The sequence below is a fragment of the Pimephales promelas genome, chromosome 1 (genome assembly GCF_988280905.1).
Source record: "Pimephales promelas chromosome 1, fPimPro1.hap1.1, whole genome shotgun sequence".
Classification (NCBI taxonomy): Eukaryota; Metazoa; Chordata; class Actinopteri; order Cypriniformes; family Leuciscidae; genus Pimephales; species Pimephales promelas.
The window spans coordinates 41,884,193-41,898,861 of NC_142769.1; positions in this window are offsets into that span (position 1 = coordinate 41,884,193).

Below are 14,669 nucleotides of genomic sequence, written 5' to 3' on the forward strand. Positions count from 1 at the left end.
CTAGACCCTTCCAGGGCTGAGATATCGAAACTCAAAACTTCGACCCGAAAAAAAAACGACAGTGTTACTTACCCCTTACGTTTTTTTCCGTTTTCGGGCGAAAAATCAAGTTTCTCCAATCTTCTCAAAACTCTGGATTATGATAGAGGGCCGCGAGACTTTGACCTGAGCGCAAAAATGGAGGCTCTAGACCCTTCCAGGGCTGAGATATCGAAACTCAAAATTTCGACCCGAAAAAAAAACGACAGTGTTACCCCTTACGTTTTTTTCCGTTTTCGGGCGAAAAATCAAGTTTCTCCAATCTTCTCAAAACTCTGGATTATGATAGAGGGCCGCGAGACTTTGACCTGAGCGCAAAAATGGAGGCTCTAGACCCTTCCAGGGCTGAGATATCGAAACTCAAAATTTCGACCCGAAAAAAAAACGACAGTGTTACCCCTTACGTTTTTTTTCGTTTTCGGGCGAAAAATCAAGTATCTCCAATCTTCTCAAAACTCTGGATTATGATAGAGGGCCGCAAGACTTTGACCTGAGCGCAAAAATGGAGGCTCTAGACCCTTCCAGGGCTGAGATATCGAAACTCAAAATTTCGACCCGAAAAAAAAACGACAGTGTTACCCCTTACGTTTTTTTTTCGTTTTCGGGCGAAAAATCAAGTTTCTCCAATCTTCTCAAAACTCTGGATTATGATAGAGGGCCGCGAGACTTTGACCTGAGCGCAAAAATGGAGGCTCTAGACCCTTCCAGGGCTGAGATATCGAAACTCAAAATTTCGACCCGAAAAAAAAACGACAGTGTTACCCCTTATGTTTTTTTTCGTTTTCGGGCGAAAAATCAAGTTTCTCCAATCTTCTCAAAACTCTGGATTATGATAGAGGGCAGCGAGACTTTGACCTGAGCGCAAAAATGGAGGCTCTAGACCCTTCCAGGGCTGAGATATCGAAACTCAAAATTTCGACCCGAAAAAAAAAACGACAGTGTTACCCCTTACGTTTTTTTTTTTCGTTTTCGGGCGAAAAATCAAGTTTCTCCAATCTTCTCAAAACTCTGGATTATGATAGAGGGCCGCGAGACTTTGACCTGAGCGCAAAAATGGAGGCTCTAGACCCTTCCAGGGCTGAGATATCGAAACTCAAAATTTCGACCCGAAAAAAAAACGACAGTGTTACCCCTTACGTTTTTTTTCATTTTCGGGCGAAAAATCAAGTTTCTCCAATCTTCTCAAAACTCTGGATTATGATAGAGGGCCGCGAGACTTTGACCTGAGCGCAAAAATGGAGGCTCTAGACCCTTCCAGGGCTGAGATATCGAAACTCAAAATTTCGACCCGAAAAAAAAACGACAGTGTTACCCCTTATGTTTTTTTTCGTTTTCGGGCGAAAAATCAAGTTTCTCCAATCTTCTCAAAACTCTGGATTATGATAGAGGGCAGCGAGACTTTGACCTGAGCGCAAAAATGGAGGCTCTAGACCCTTCCAGGGCTGAGATATCGAAACTCAAAATTTCGACCCGAAAAAAAAAACGACAGTGTTACCCCTTACGTTTTTTTTTTTCGTTTTCGGGCGAAAAATCAAGTTTCTCCAATCTTCTCAAAACTCTGGATTATGATAGAGGGCCGCGAGACTTTGACCTGAGCGCAAAAATGGAGGCTCTAGACCCTTCCAGGGCTGAGATATCGAAACTCAAAATTTCGAACCGAAAAAAAAACGACAGTGTTACCCCTTACGTTTTTTTTCGTTTTCGGGCGAAAAATCAAGTTTCTCCAATCTTCTCAAAACTCTGGATTATGATAGAGGGCCGCGAGACTTTGACCTGAGCGCAAAAATGGAGGCTCTAGACCCTTCCAGGGCTGAGATATCGAAACTCAAAATTTCGACCCGAAAAAAAAACGACAGTGTTACCCCTTACGTTTTTTTTCATTTTCGGGCGAAAAATCAAGTTTCTCCAATCTTCTCAAAACTCTGGATTATGATAGAGGGCCGCGAGACTTTGACCTGAGCGCAAAAATGGAGGCTCTAGACCCTTCCAGGGCTGAGATATCGAAACTCAAAATTTCGACCCGAAAAAAAAAACGACAGTGTTACCCCTTACGTTTTTTTTTTCGTTTTCGGGCGAAAAATCAAGTTTCTCCAATCTTCTCAAAACTCTGGATTATGATAGAGGGCCATGAGACTTAGACCTGAGTGCAAAAATGGAGGTTCTAACCCCTTCCAGAGCTGAGATATCGAAACTCAAAAATTCGGCCCGAAAAAAAAAACGACAGTGGTACCCCTTACGTTTTTTTTTTTTTCGGGCGAAAAATTAAGTTTCTCCAATCTTCCCAAAACTCTGGATTCTGAGAGAGGGCCATGAGACTTAGACCGGAGTGCAAAAATTGAGGCTCTAGACCCTTCCAGAGCTGAGATATCGAAACTCAAAAATTCGGCCCGAAAAAAAAAACGACAGTGGTAACCCTTACGTTTTTTTTTTCGGGCGAAAAATTAAGTTTCCCCAATCTTCCCAAAACTCTGGATTCTGAGAGAGGGCCATGAGACTTAGACCTGAGTGCAAAAATGGAGGCTCTAGCCCCTTCCAGAGCTGAGATATCGAAACTCAAAAATTCGGCCCAAAAAAAAAACGACAGTGTTACCCCTTATGTTTTTTTTCGTTTTCGGGCGAAAAATCAAGTTTCTCCAATCTTCTCAAAACTCTGGATTATGATAGAGGGCAGCGAGACTTTGACCTGAGCGCAAAAATGGAGGCTCTAGACCCTTCCAGGGCTGAGATATCGAAACTCAAAATTTCAACCCGAAAAAAAAAACGACAGTGTTACCCCTTACGTTTTTTTTTTCGTTTTCGGGCGAAAAATCAAGTTTCTCCAATCTTCTCAAAACTCTGGATTATGATAGAGGGCCGCGAGACTTTGACCTGAGCGCAAAAATGGAGGCTCTAGACCCTTCCAGGGCTGAGATATCGAAACTCAAAATTTCGACCCGAAAAAAAAACGACAGTGTTACCCCTTACGTTTTTTTTCGTTTTCGGGCGAAAAATCAAGTTTCTCCAATCTTCTCAAAACTCTGGATTATGATAGAGGGCCGCGAGACTTTGACCTGAGCGCAAAAATGGAGGCTCTAGACCCTTCCAGGGCTGAGATATCGAAACTCAAAATTTCGACCCGAAAAAAAAACGACAGTGTTACCCCTTACGTTTTTTTTTTCGTTTTCGGGCGAAAAATCAAGTTTCTCCAATCTTCTCAAAACTCTGGATTATGATAGAGGGCCATGAGACTTAGACCTGAGTGCAAAAATGGAGGTTCTAGCCCCTTCCAGAGCTGAGATATCGAAACTCAAAAATTCGGCCCGAAAAAAAAACGACAGTGGCACCCCTCACGTTTTTTTTTTTTCGGGCGAAAAATTAAGTTTCTCCAATCTTCCCAAAACTCTGGATTCTGAGAGAGGGCCATGAGACTTAGACCGGAGTGCAAAAATTGAGGCTCTAGACCCTTCCAGAGCTGAGATATCGAAACTCAACAATTCGGCCCGAAAAAAAAACGACAGTGGTAACCCTTACGTTTTTTTTTTTCGGGCGAAAAATTAAGTTTCCCCAATCTTCCCAAAACTCTGGATTCTGAGAGAGGGCCATGAGACTTAGACCTGAGTGCAAAAATGGAGGCTCTAGCCCCTTCCAGAGCTGAGATATCGAAACTCAAAAATTCGGCCCGAAAAAAAAAACGACAGTGGTACCCCTTACGTTTTTTTTTTCGGGCGAAAAATTAAGTTTCTCCAATCTTCCCAAAACTCTGGATTCTGATAGAGGGCCATGAGACTTAGACCTGAGTGCAAAAATGGAGGCTCTAGCCCCTTCCAGAGCTGAGATATCGAAACTCAAAAATTCGGCCCGAAAAAAAAACGACAGTGTTACCCCTTACGTTTTTTTTTTTGGGCAAAAAATTAAGTATCCCCAATCTTCTCGAAACTCTGGATTCTGATAGAGGTGCCAAGAGACTTAGACCTGAGTGCAAAAATGGAGGCTCTAGACCCTTCCAGAGCTGAGATATCAAAACTCAAAATTTTGACCAGAAAAAGAAAACGACAGTGTTACCCCTTAGGTTTTTTTTTTTTTGGCCAAAAAATTAAGTATCCCCAATCTTCTCGAAACTCTGGATTCTGATAGAGGGCCATGAGACTTAGACCTGAGTGCAAAAATGGAGGCTCTAGCCCCTTCCAGAGCTGAGATATCGAAACTCAAAAATTCGGCCCGAAAAAAAAACGACAGTGTTACCCCTTACTTTTTTTTTTGGGCAAAAAATTAAGTATCCCCAATCTTCTCGAAACTCTGGATTCTGATAGAGGTGCCAAGAGACTTAGACCTGAGTGCAAAAATGGAGGCTCTAGACCCTTTCAGAGCTGAGATATCAAAACTCAAAATTTCGACCAGAAAAAAAAACGACAGTGTTACCCCTTACGTTTTTTTTTTTTTTTGGCCAAAAAATTAAGTATCCCCAATCTTCTTGAAACTCTGGATTCTGATAGAGGGCCATGAGACTTAGACCTGAGTGCAAAAATGGAGGCTTTAGACCCTTCCAGAGCTGAGATATCGAAACTCAAAATTTTGACCAGAAAAAAAAACGACAGTGTTACCCCTTAAAATTTTTTTTTTTGGGCGAAAAATTAAGTATCCCCAATCTTCCTGAAACTCTGGATTCTGATAGAGGGCCAAGAGACTTAGACCTGAGTGCAAAAATGGAGGCTCTAGACCCTTCCAGAGCTGAGATATCAAAACTCAAAATTTTGACCAGAAAAAAAAACGACAGTGTTACCCCTTACGTTTTTTTTTTTTTGGCCAAAAAATTGAGTATCCTCAATCTTCTTGAAACTCTGGATTCTGATAGTGGGCCATGAGACTTAGACATGAGCGCAACAATGGAGGCTCTAGACCCTTCCAGAGCTGAGATATCAAAACTCAACATTTCGACCAGAAAAAAAAAAACGACAGTGTTACCCCTTATGTTTTTTTTGGGGGGGCAAAAAATTAAGTATCTCCAATCTTCTTGAAACTCTGGATTCTGATAGAGGGCCATGAGACTTAGACCTGAGCGCAAAAATGGAGGCTCTAGACCCTTCCAGGGCTGAGATATCGAAACTCAAAATTTCGACCCGAAAAAAAAACGACAGTGTTACCCCTTACGTTTTTTTTCGTTTTCGGGCGAAAAATCAAGTTTCTCCAATCTTCTCAAAACTCTGGATTATGATAGAGGGCCGCGAGACTTTGACCTGAGCGCAAAAATGGAGGCTCTAGACCCTTCCAGGGCTGAGATATCGAAACTCAAAATTTCGACCCGAAAAAAAAACGACAGTGTTACCCCTTACGTTTTTTTTCGTTTTCGGGCGAAAAATCAAGTTTCTCCAATCTTCTCAAAACTCTGGATTATGATAGAGGGCCGCGAGACTTTGACCTGAGCGCAAAAATGGAGGCTTTAGACCCTTCCAGGGCTGAGATTTCAAAACTCAAAATTTCGACCCGAAAAAAAACGACAGTGTTACCCCTTACGTTTTTTTTTCGTTTTCGGGCGAAAAATCAAGTTTCTCCAATCTTCTCAAAACTCTGGATTATGATAGAGGGCCATGAGACTTAGACCTGAGTGCAAAAATGGAGGCTCTAGACCCTTCCAGAGCTGAGATATCAAAACTCAAAAATTCGTCCCGAAAAAAAACCGACAGTGGTACCCCTTACGTTTTTTTTTTTCGGGCGAAAAATTAAGTTTCTCCAATCTTCCCAAAACTCTGGATTCTGATAGAGGGCCATGAGACTTAGACCTGAGTGCAAAAATGGAGGCTCTAGCCCCTTCCAGAGCTGAGATATGGAAACTCAAAATTTCGACCAGAAAAAAAACGACAGTGTTACCCCTTACATTTTTTTTTTGGTGAAAAATTAGGTATCCCCAATCTTCCTGAAACTCTGGATTCTGATAGCGGGCCATGAGACTTAGAACTGAGTGCAAAAATGGAGGCTCTAGACCCTTCCAGAGCTGAGATATCGAAACTCAAAATTTCGACCAGAAAAAAAAAATGACAGTGTTACCCCTTACGTTTTTTTTTGGGGGGGGGGGGCAAAAAATTAAGCATCCCCAATCTTCTTGAAACTCTGGATTCTGATAGAGGGCCATGAGACTTAGACCTGAGTGCAAAAATGGAGGCTCTAGACCCTTCCAGAGCTGAGATATCAAAACTCAAAATTTCGACCAGAAAAAAAAAATGACAGTGTTACCTCTTACGTTTTTGGGGGGGGGGGGGGGCAAAAAATTAAGGGCCATGAGGGCCATGAGACTTACACCTGAGTGCAAAAATGGAGGCTCTAGACCCTTCCAGAGCTGAGATATCAAAACTCAAAATTTCGACCAGAAAAAAAAAACGACAGTGTTACCCCTTACGTTTTTTTTTTTTTTGGGCAAAAAATTAAGTATCCTCAATCTTCTTGAAACTCTGGATTCTGATAGAGGGCCATGAGACTTAGACCTGAGTGCAAAAATGGAGGCTCTAGACCCTTCCAGAGCTGAGATATCAAAACTCAAAATTTCGACCAGAAAAAAAAACGACAGTGTTACCCCTTACGTTTTTTTGGGGGGGCAAAAAATGAAGTATCCCCAATCTTCTTGAAACTCTGGATTCTGATAGAGGGCCATGAGACTTAGACCTGAGTGCAAAAATGGAGGCTCTAGACCCTTCCAGAGCTGAGATATCAAAACTCAAAATTTCAACCAGAAAAAAAAAGACAGTGTTACCCCTTACGTTTTTTTTTTTTTTGGGTGAAAAATTAAGTATCCCCAATCTTCCTTAAACTCTGGATTCTGATAGCAGGCCATGAGACTTAGACCTGACTGCAAAAATTGAGGCTCTAGACCCTTCCAGAGCTGAGCTATCGAAACTCAAAATTTCGACCAGAAAAAAAAACGACAGTGTTACCCCTTACGTTTTTTTTTTTTTTTGGGGGGGGGGGGGGCAAAAAATTAAGCATCCCCAATCTTCTTGAAACTCTGGATTCTGATAGAGGTTCATGAGACTTAGACCTGAGTGCAAAAATGGAGGCTCTAGACCCTTCCAGAGCTGAGATATCAAAACTCAAAATTTCGACCAGAAAAAAAAAACGACAGTGTTACCCCTAACGTTTTTTTTTTTTTGGGTGAAAAATTAAGTATCCCCAATCTTCCTGAAACTCTGGATTCTGATAGCGGGCCATGAGACTTAGACCTGAGTGCAACAATGGAGGCTCTAGACCCTTCCAGAGCTGAGATATCGAAACTCAAAATTTCGACCAGAAAAAAAAAAACGACAGTGTTACCCCTTACGTTTTTTTTTTGGGGGGGGGGGGGGGGCAAAAAATTAAGCATCCCCAATCTTCTTGAAACTCTGGATTCTGATAGAGGGCCATGAGACTTAGACCTGAGTGCAAAAATGGAGGCTCTAGACCCTTCCAGAGCTGAGATATCAAAACTCAAAATTTCGACCAGAAAAAAACGACAGTGTTACCCCTTACGTTTTTTTTTGGGGGGGGGGGGGGCAAAAAATTAAGGGCCATGAGGGCCATGAGACTTACACCTGAGTGCAAAAATGGAGGCTCTAGACCCTTCCAGAGCTGAGATATCAAAACTCAAAATTTTGACCAGAAAAAAAAACGACAGTGTTACCCCTTACGTTTTTTTTTGGGGGGGCAAAAAATTAAGTATCCTCAATCTTCTTGAAACTCTGGATTCTGATAGTGGGCCATGAGACTTAGACATGAGCGCAACAATGGAGGCTCTAGACCCTTCCAGAGCTGAGATATCAAAACTCAACATTTCGACCAGAAAAAAAAAAACGACAGTGTTACCCCTTATGTTTTTTTGGGGGGGGCAAAATATTAAGTATCTCCAATCTTCTTGAAACTCTGGATTCTGATAGAGGGCCATGAGACTTAGACCTGAGTGCAAAAATGGAGGCTCTAGACCCTTCCAGAGCTGAGATGTCAAAACTCAAAATTTCAACCAGAAAAAAAAACGACAGTGTTACCCCTTACGTTTTTTTTGGGGGGGGCAAAAAATGAAGTATCCCCAATCTTCTTGAAACTCTGGATTCTGATAGAGGGCCATGAGACTTAGACCTGAGTGCAAAAATGGAGGCTCTAGACCCTTCCAGAGCTGAGATATCAAAACTCAAAATTTCGACCAGAAAAAAAACGACAGTGTTACCCCTTACGTTTTTTTTTTTTTGGGCAAAAAATTAAGTATCCTCAATCTTCTTGAAACTCTGGATTCTGATAGAGGGCCATGAGACTTAGACCTGAGTGCAAAAATGGAGGCTCTAGACCCTTCCAGAGCTGAGATATCAAAACTCAAAATTTCGACCAGAAAAAAAAACGACAGTGTTACCCCTTACGTTTTTTTGGGGGGGCAAAAAATGAAGTATCCCCAATCTTCTTGAAACTCTGGATTCTGATAGAGGGCCATGAGACTTAGACCTGAGTGCAAAAATGGAGGCTCTAGACCCTTCCAGAGCTGAGATATCAAAACTCAAAATTTCAACCAGAAAAAAAAAGACAGTGTTACCCCTTACGTTTTTTTTTTTTTGGGTGAAAAATTAAGTATCCCCAATCTTCCTTAAACTCTGGATTCTGATAGCAGGCCATGAGACTTAGACCTGACTGCAAAAATTGAGGCTCTAGACCCTTCCAGAGCTGAGCTATCGAAACTCAAAATTTCGACCAGAAAAAAAAACGACAGTGTTACCCCTTACGTTTTTTTTTTTTTTTGGGGGGGGGGGGGGCAAAAAATTAAGCATCCCCAATCTTCTTGAAACTCTGGATTCTGATAGAGGTTCATGAGACTTAGACCTGAGTGCAAAAATGGAGGCTCTAGACCCTTCCAGAGCTGAGATATCAAAACTCAAAATTTCGACCAGAAAAAAAAAACGACAGTGTTACCCCTAACGTTTTTTTTTTTTTGGGTGAAAAATTAAGTATCCCCAATCTTCCTGAAACTCTGGATTCTGATAGCGGGCCATGAGACTTAGACCTGAGTGCAACAATGGAGGCTCTAGACCCTTCCAGAGCTGAGATATCGAAACTCAAAATTTCGACCAGAAAAAAAAAAACGACAGTGTTACCCCTTACGTTTTTTTTTTGGGGGGGGGGGGGGGGCAAAAAATTAAGCATCCCCAATCTTCTTGAAACTCTGGATTCTGATAGAGGGCCATGAGACTTAGACCTGAGTGCAAAAATGGAGGCTCTAGACCCTTCCAGAGCTGAGATATCAAAACTCAAAATTTCGACCAGAAAAAAACGACAGTGTTACCCCTTACGTTTTTTTTTGGGGGGGGGGGGGGGGCAAAAAATTAAGGGCCATGAGGGCCATGAGACTTACACCTGAGTGCAAAAATGGAGGCTCTAGACCCTTCCAGAGCTGAGATATCAAAACTCAAAATTTTGACCAGAAAAAAAAACGACAGTGTTACCCCTTACGTTTTTTTTTGGGGGGCAAAAAATTAAGTATCCTCAATCTTCTTGAAACTCTGGATTCTGATAGTGGGCCATGAGACTTAGACATGAGCGCAACAATGGAGGCTCTAGACCCTTCCAGAGCTGAGATATCAAAACTCAACATTTCGACCAGAAAAAAAAAAACGACAGTGTTACCCCTTATGTTTTTTTGGGGGGGGCAAAAAATTAAGTATCTCCAATCTTCTTGAAACTCTGGATTCTGATAGAGGGCCATGAGACTTAGACCTGAGTGCAAAAATGGAGGCTCTAGACCCTTCCAGAGCTGAGATGTCAAAACTCAAAATTTCAACCAGAAAAAAAAACGACAGTGTTACCCCTTACGTTTTTTTTGGGGGGGGCAAAAAATGAAGTATCCCCAATCTTCTTGAAACTCTGGATTCTGATAGAGGGCCATGAGACTTAGACCTGAGTGCAAAAATGGAGGCTCTAGACCCTTCCAGAGCTGAGATATCAAAACTCAAAATTTCGACCAGAAAAAAAACGACAGTGTTACCCCTTACGTTTTTTTTTGGGGGGGTGAAAAATTAAGTATCCCCAATCTTCTTGAAATTCTGGATTCTGATAGAGGGCCATGAGACTTAGACCTGAGTGCAAAAATGGAGGCTCTAGACCCTTCCAGAGCTGAGATATCAAAACTCAAAATTTCGACCAGAAAAAAAAAAACTACAGTGTTACCCCTTACGTTTTTTTTTTTTTTTTTTGGGGGGGGGCAAAAAATTAAGTATCCCCAATCTTCTTGAAACTCTGGATTCTGATAGAGGGCAATGAGACTTAGACCTGAGTGCAACAATGGAGGCTCTAGACCCTTCCAGAGCTGAGATATCGAAACCCAAAATTTCGACCAGAAAAAAAAACGACAGTGTTACTTACCCCTTACGTTTTTGTTTTTTTTTTTGGGTGAAAAATTAAGTATCCCCAATCTTCCTGAAACTCTGGATTCTGATAGAGGGCCATGAGACTTAGACCTGAGTGCAACAATGGAGGCTCTAGACCCTTCCAGAGCTGAGATATCAAAACTCAAAATTTCGACCAGAAAAAAAAACCACAGTGTTACCCCTTACGGTGTTTTTTTTTTTTTTTGGGGGGGGGGGGGGGGGGGGCAAAAAATTAAGCATCCCCAATCTTCTTGAAACTCTGGATTCTGATAGAGGGCCATGAGACTTAGACCTGAGTGCAAAAATGGAGGCTCTAGACCCTTCCAGAGCTGAGATATCAAAACTCAAAATTTCGACCAGAAAAAAAAACGACAGTGTTACCCCTTACGTTTTTTTGGGGGGGCAAAAAATGAAGTATCCCCAATCTTCTTGAAACTCTGGATTCTGATAGAGGGCCATGAGACTTAGACCTGAGTGCAAAAATGGAGGCTCTAGACCCTTCCAGAGCTGAGATATCAATACTCAAAATTTCGACCAGAAAAAAAAACGACAGTGTTACCCCTTACGTTTTTTTTTTGGGGGGGGGGGGGGGGGGCAAAAAATTAAGGGCCATGAGGGCCATGAGACTTACACCTGAGTGCAAAAATGGAGGCTCTAGACCCTTCCAGAGCTGAGATATCAAAACTCAAAATTTCGACCAGAAAAAAAAAAAACGACAGTGTTACCCCTTACGTTTTTTTTTTTTGGGCAAAAAATTAAGTATCCCCAATCTTCTCGAAACTCTGGATTCTGATAGGGCCATGAGACTTAGACCTGAGTGCAAAAATGGAGGCTCTAGACCCTTCCAGAGCTGAGATTTCAAAACTCAAAATTTCGACCAGAAAAAAAAACGACAGTGTTACCCCTTACGTTTTTTTGGGGGCAAAAAATTAAGTATCCCCAATCTTCTTCTCTTGTCTTTCAATCTTCCTTCTCACACGGTTTCTCAGCATCCTTCGGCTTTTAGTATGGAACACAACATTAAGGTAATACATTTTTTCTTTTACTACTTACATGCATAATACTGGTTACATTCCATTAATAAAGCATTCTTGTTACAATATGTTTCTGTGTCTTTCTTATAAAACCAATAAACATTTGTTACAATATGTTTCTGTGTATTTATTATAAACAGTTTACGTATAAAAGAAGACTATCTATAAAGTCTTTTACATATGGTTTTATATAAAAGCTGTTTTACATAAAAGACTGTTCTATAAAGTCTTTACAAGCAGTTTACATATAGTTTCATATGAAAGCTGTTTTACATAAAAGACTGTTCTATAAAGTCTTTACAAGCAGTTTACGTATAGTTTTAATATAAAAGCTGTTCTATATAAAAGACTGTTCTATAAAGTCTTTACAAGCAGTTTATATATAGTTATTATAAAATAAATTGCATCATTCCACACAAAAACGCCAAAAAAAAAAAAAAAAAAAAAAAACACGACAGTGGTACCTTGTCTCGAGATCATGGAACTTACACCTGAGTGCAAAAATGGAGGCTGTGGACCCTTCCAAAGTTGAGATATTGAGATCCCACGTAGTATTTATGCCCTTATAAATATATCAATATCTCAGCTCTGGAAGGGCCTAGAGCCTCAATTTTTGCACGCAGGTGTAGGTCTCATGGCCCTCTATCAGAATCTAGAGTTTCAAGAAGATTGGAGAAACCTTTTTCGCACCCAAAAAAAAAACGACAGGGGTTACACTGTCGTTTTTTTCGGGGGTCGAAATTTTGAGTTTCTCTGATCTTCTCAAAACTCTGGATTCTGATAGAGGGCCAAGAGACTTAGACCTGAGTGCAAAAATGGAGGCTTTAGACCCTTCCAGAGCTGAGATATCGAAACTCAAAATTTCGACCAGAAAAAAAAACGACAGTGTTACCCCTTACGTTTTTTCTTTTTTTTGGGGGGGGCGAAAAATTAAGTATCCCCAATCTTCTTGAAACCTAGTCTCCTCACGCCAAGATTGAAATTTTACTGAAATCACAGACAGGTGTTTGTCATTTGAACTTGACTCACGTTCATCGCTCGGCTCCGTCCCCTCCCCACTCTCCCGCTACAGATTTCGCTGAACCACGCCCATTGCATTTATTAGTGGAGACAGATGTTCGGAAATAGAATTGAGCGAATAAACACTGACACATTTTTAATATCATCATTTATTTCAGGAACCTTAATGTACATAAAATCAAAATATATGCGACACAAAAAAGGGACATTGTTAGAGCTGCCCCTAAATGTCTCAAAGTAAGCTTTCAAGGGAGCTCAGGTCCTTTTCAGGGGAGCCGAGCTCCCCTTAGCTCCCCCGTAATTCGAACACTGCTCGTCCATTTCTGGTTGTGGAGATTAAAGCGAAGGAAAACCGAGGAAAATGGGATTATGGCAGTCTTCAAAACTTACTGTCCTCCCATCATTGAAAACGAAACGTACATACGTTTAGATGTAATTTAATATATATAGTTATGTTTATTTAATATAATTTTAAAAAGAAGCATAAACACAACGAGGAGTGTCTGTTTTATCTGTTTTTGTGACTAACGTTCATTTAGTATAACCATGGAGTATAAAATTCAATATAAATTCTCGGTATTGCATTGGACTCTACGATCGGCGGAAGTTATCGAGCATCATTACACCTTCACCGGAAATACTGCCGTGCATAGAGCCCATTGACCTATGATATTGACAAGAAGTGAAAGCCAATAGAACGTTCCATTGCATACTAGCGCCCAGCAGCAGCCCTACGCTTCCGCCATTTCGGGGTGAAAGCGACTCGGCCGTCATATAACATACATATATTTAGTCCAGTGCAGAGATCATTTTTAGGTTGAAATAATTAGGCTAGGTGATTATTTAACTCACAACAGTTAACTTTATAGCAGTTAAAAAATAAGTTGCTACTTAACCAGGCTTTTACCCCCACATAACTTGAGACAGGGAAGTTCAAGGATTTAATTAATTATATTACTCTCCACATTAAGTGATAGGTAAGAATAAAGTGATATCAGTTCATAAAGTTATAATAACATTTTTACGTTTACAATAACGTTTCCCGGGAGGTACACGTAACGTTACTTACAAAAAAAAGTTATAAATGAAATAAATTAATTCAGCAAATAAATGTTGTACTAAAATGTAAATGTTTGACAATAAATATATAACAGCAATAGAACAGGTTTACAGTAAACAGTTTTAGCAAGACCATGTAAACAAACAAAAAAACACAGCCAATGTCCAAAGTGGCAATTAGTTATAGGATAACACAAAAAACTGTTATCTGTGCTGTTGTCCAGTAACTCCAGTTGGAATTTTCACCCCGATATGGCGGCCGCGCTACCGAAGCGCCATCTAGTGGCTGTTACCAAAAAAGCATCCGAGTTTCGCCTCTTGTTCTTCTATACCATTTGCGTGAAGTGAACTGTCTTTATAAAGTGCTTCTTATTAAACGGTCTGTACACTTAGAAAGTTCTCAATGCTTCGTTTTGCATGTATGGAGCCTTGTTAGTGGTATAAACATAGCGATTTCTTTTTACTTAGTCAATGCCCCCATTACTAGCATTATACGCTAAACAGTTTTTAGAGATAAAACTCTTTACATTCGATTATCATGAAAACAAATCTCAGAGAACAATTGACTAGGTTCCGATGTTTTATTAGACCAAAGGTTCATTGTTCGCCGGAGTTCTCCTTTAAGGTTTTTGATTGAAAACATTCCAGGATTTTTCTCCATATAATGGACTTCAATGGGAACCAAACAGTTCAAGGTCCAAAAGAGAGTTTCAGTGCAAACTGTTCAAAGAACTTTAAACGATTCCAGACGATGAATAACGGTCTTCTCAAGCGAAACGATCGCTCATTAAAAAAAAAAAAACAAGTTTAAGTTTTATAAGCTCAAATGCTCGCCTTGCTCTGTTCTGTGATGCACGTTCGTGACTCTCCTGTTCGAACATAGGGGGTAGGGAGCAGTGGTTTGAGAGGAGATTTCGGACACAGCAAATGTCTTCCTCAGACTACTACAAAAAGTAGTATGTAAAACATCTTAATTCAAAGCTAGAACTATCACATTTTGTACATATATTCTTTAAAGGGTCTACTACTGATATATTATGAGAATTATACTCCTGCATATATATTTTGCTCGTAAGACTTGTAAATTTGTTAACGGTCACAATTGTGACCAGTAGTATTTGAACACGGTGCTTTAATTGAAAACACGGGTATTGGCTGGTATTGGAAGTCC